Raw genomic sequence first — 4,421 nt, forward strand, 5'->3', positions numbered from 1 at the left:
TTAAGGTTGAGTAAATATGTAATTAATGATCTAAATAAGGGGATATATGTAATAAGGGGAAGGTTCATTTGAGAAAAAAATTAAATTAAGAAGAAAAAGAACAAGATGATCGAGTTGCTGCTGACCACTTCTCAACACCGCAAGGATCTAAAATTCGAAGATCAATGTTTCACGAGCAACATTCAAGGGGGAGTTTGTTGATACACTCCCTGTCCGTGACTTGTGAAGACTTTAAAGATCCGACGATATTGTGTAGACAAACCTCACGAGCAGCCTCCAAGGGGGAGTTTGTTGATGCACTTTACGTGGATACGGCTCGTTTCGGTTCGCACACGTTACACGTGAAGGCCGGGGTCAAGATATCCTCCTATCTTGACCCGGTACAAGAAATGTTAACACATGTTCTGCATCTGCAAGTTGTGATATCCAAGAAGATTGAATAGTCTTCATGGAGTCTCCTTTTCACGAAGAATGAGGAGTCTTCGTGGGATTATGTTCACATGAACAATACTACTTGTGGCGAAGACTCCACATGGCGAAGACTCAATGTGACGAAGACTACAGGCGACGGCGACGAAAACTTAAGGTTCGTCCAAATAATCAATGTGGACGAAGACTTATTGTGACGAAGACTCCATATCACACTACAAAAAAAAATGAATATTAGAGACTAAAAAATCAGTCTTTGATGCATCCAAATCAGTCCCTAATGGTTATCGAAGACTGATTTTCTAGTCCCCAGCCAGTCCCGGATACCTAGTACTAGATAGTGGTTTTAGTAACTAAAAATCAGTCCCCATTGTATGATACCAACAAGCACTAACGATCAGTCTCCGATATATAAAGATTTAGTCCTTAATTTGTTCCCAGGTACCATGTTATTTTAGTACCCAATACATTTCTTCAGTGACTGCAAATCAGTCTTGGATACTATGATATTTCAGTCCCTAATGTATAACTTTAGGGACTGAAAATGAGTCCTCGAAACATGTAGATATTGTCGTTAATACGTTTTGTTAGGTTCGTGATTTCATGTTAATTCAGTCCCTAATAAAAGAGGTTTAAAATTAGTTTCTAATACTATGCCATTTCAGTGCATAATATACTCGTTTTAGTAACTGAAAAATAGTCTTAGATATGTTTCCTTAGCGTCTAAAAATCAATCCCTTATAGCAATTCTTTTAGTCTCTATTATATTTATGGAAAGTACAAAAGTAATATCTAATAATATGTCAGAAGCCAATTGTAAGAAAATCATACCAAAAAAATTTACAAATTTCTATGAACTCACAATATATGGAGGAAATGTGCTTAGATAGAACAATACATGTGAAAAAATAAAATAAAAAATGTAAAGATCTATGACTTGCGAGTTCTAAAACACAAACTAACAAAAACAACCAAGATGAAGATGATATGATACTTCTAAGTCATTGTTTACATGTGTTTTGTTGTGGGTGTCATAAGTTCTTCCCATTTTCCGCCTTCCTTAGTTTTGTCATTGGCGTGTTCGGTTCCATTGGTGCTCCAAGTTACCTGATTACATGATGCATTATAGTCATTAGTAAATGATGCATATTACAGTTTACAAAAACACAAAGTCTAGTGTAGAATTAAATTTACTTCATGTGTTGATATTAAAATATATTCAAACTAATGATGTAAAAAGGAATTATATATTAACCTTAGGAATCATTAAACAAGCACAAATATAAGCCTGGAATTGTATGAAATTTCATTAAGACATTTAATCAAATATATGCCATGGAGTGCATGATGAATCAAGAACAAAAAGTTAACTAATGCTAGATAAAGTTGAACCCAAATAAGTAAAATTTTGTAAAAGCATGTTATGTTTCTTTTGTCCAAATGATTATGAAAACTAAGTGAAAAAAAAAATAGAAACCTTGGTACTACATGAACTGCGGTTATGCTTTTGTTTGTCGAGGGCTTCACTGCTTCTTTGTCAACCAGCCTCCACAAAGACCTAGTGGAATCAAATCATAAGTCATGGTGAATAATTGAATTTAGCCCCAAAGTAAACAAACTATATATGCATGTGTGTGTATTTGCACATAGTTCAGTCTACTTTACCATTTTATAATAATTGAAAACATCCTATAAGACCGTGGGGTATGGTGGGCGTGGGTTTGGGGGCATGAGTTGACACGTGGAAAACAAACCCAAACCCACGCCCATGGGGTATGGAGGGGCTTGGGTTGGGTGCTTGGGTTGGGGGGCATGAGTTTGGTTTGGCCATTGAGAACCCGCCATGTCACCTTGCTAGCCCGCCCCACGCCCGGCTTCAAACCCAAGCCCCAAGGGCCACGCCCAAACCCACGCCCCAACCCAAACCCCCGGGGTGGTGGCTTAGGCGTTTTCAGCCAACCCACGCCCCAACCCAAGCCCCATACCCCATAGCCTAATTTGCCATTCCAAGAAAAAAGTCAGACCCCTTGCAGCAACCGGTCATATCTAACTTTTTATATAAAGTTGTCTAGAAGGTTTTACATTATGCATATAAAATAAACTATGAAAGAATTTTTACCAGATTCCAATTTAATATGAGTAGTTTAACCTATGATTGCTGCAAAAATTTCTCTTAGTTCAAAATCTTTGCAAAATGACTGGATACAGATTGAAGTCCCTTATCCTAAAAAAAGAAGAAATATAGCAGTTGCTAACAATTACAAAATAAGAATACGGAACATAATAATGGCATATACAAGTTTATAAATCAATATAACTTTTATAATAATGGAATATAATAATCGCCTTTTAATTTTGAGTTCCTGGTGGGTTGTAATAAAAATAAAGCAAAACAAGGGTTTAGTTATTACCTCAGCTGCGAAATCATTAAGAGTTAAGATTCGTACGGTTGTCAATGGTTACCGGTTGTGCTACAAGAATCCTTCACAATCAAATGGAGGCGTTCCAAGCGGAGTATATTTCCCGTGTTGATTCACAGTAGCAATGCTCCGGAGCAGGTATGATCTCGAGTTTCCCGGGAATTCAGGAGAAACAGAGAGAGAGAGGAGGCAAATCTGTTTATGAAGGAGGGTTTGTGACGATAACAATCAGATCGATTCTTATAATCCCATAGACATCCATAACGGAGTTGTTGCAACGATTATTCTTAGAATGGTGGAAGCAACACGCCATGGAGATCTAACCTCTGAGTCGAGACGCAGGGGGGTTTGAGATCGATAGAAAAGGAGACATAGAAGGATGTGTATTTGAAATTTTCAATTTTGCTTTTTGAGAACGAGCGGGAATTCGAATTTTTGAGGAAAAGGGTAAAAATGAGCGGGATAACTTCAATGATTTTATTTGTTTATATTTTAGGAGGAACCTATAAAAAAATTCTTTGATATTTATATACATTTATATAAAATAAATTTAAAACTTATATAACATACAAGATTGTGTTTTATAGAAGAATTCTACAAATTATAAGTAATTATTATTAAGCCTCTTGCGTTGCGTTCAGGGCTTAAATTTGTTCCAAGTAGTACCAAGTACCAACACCACACCAACGCCAACAAGCACCGAAAAAAATAAAACCCAACAAAAATAGACGTAAAAAGGTTGAAACACACATGCGAAACGTAAAAAATATAAAAACAATAATTAAGTTGATATACGACCCGCGCCTTGCGACAGAGCCGTTAAACTAGAAAAAAAATATGTGTAAAACATTGAATTAGGGATGAGCAAATGGTACCGAGTACCGGTACCGAATTTCCCAAACCGACTTGATTTTCAGTACCAACAAATTGCGTTTTCGGTACCTGTTTTTACCATTAAATACGATTCGTAGCGGTACTGTACCGTACCCGGTAGTTTCGATACCGATACCCATTTTTGGAATTTTCGGTAATAGTTGGTACCGAGCTCATCGCTGCGTTGAACCACATAGTTGGTACCGAATTCATCGCTGCGTTGAACCACACAGTCGTTACCGGTTTGTACTGAGCTCATCTCCACGTTGAACCACACACACATTGTTGCATGTTAATTCCTTACACTCCTCTTTTTCCTAAATTTTCATGTTAACCATTCATTTGGAAAATGAATAGTTAAATTTTTTCTTATCCTAATTAGTTAAAATAAACTTTTTATTTGATTTTACACGTGTATAATATGTGTATATTGTTGACAAGTAACAGAAACAAAGAAGCCTTTATTTTATTGAGATATTGCTTCATATTGAATACAAAGAGAACAATAACCACATCTATTTATACTAATGAACAAGAATTTAAAAAAGGAAAATATAAGGAAAATATGGCTAATTCTTGGAGAAAGGGAAATAGTAATACTTGGAGGAAGGGAAAACATATTTGACCCTATAATCATGGAATATTCTAACACCCCCCCTCAAGTTGAATAGTGGTATTGCCAAAATTCAACTTGAATTG

The 4,421-nt window shown here is 36.2% G+C and overlaps 1 long non-coding RNA gene across 1 annotated transcript; it reads right to left on the reverse strand.

The window, feature by feature from the left end:
* Positions 1-1,246: 1,246 nt before the first annotated feature.
* LOC110889174 lies at positions 1,247-3,241 on the reverse strand. Its single transcript, XR_002563449.2, has 3 exons — positions 2,841-3,241; positions 1,907-1,987; positions 1,247-1,536 (listed from the first exon to the last, which is right to left on the reverse strand). It is a non-coding gene; the product is annotated as an uncharacterized LOC110889174 (long non-coding RNA).
* Between the last annotated feature and the right edge of the window lie 1,180 nt (positions 3,242-4,421).

This window comes from Helianthus annuus, chromosome 11 (genome assembly GCF_002127325.2).
Source record: "Helianthus annuus cultivar XRQ/B chromosome 11, HanXRQr2.0-SUNRISE, whole genome shotgun sequence".
In the NCBI taxonomy this organism is placed as follows: Eukaryota; Viridiplantae; Streptophyta; class Magnoliopsida; order Asterales; family Asteraceae; genus Helianthus; species Helianthus annuus.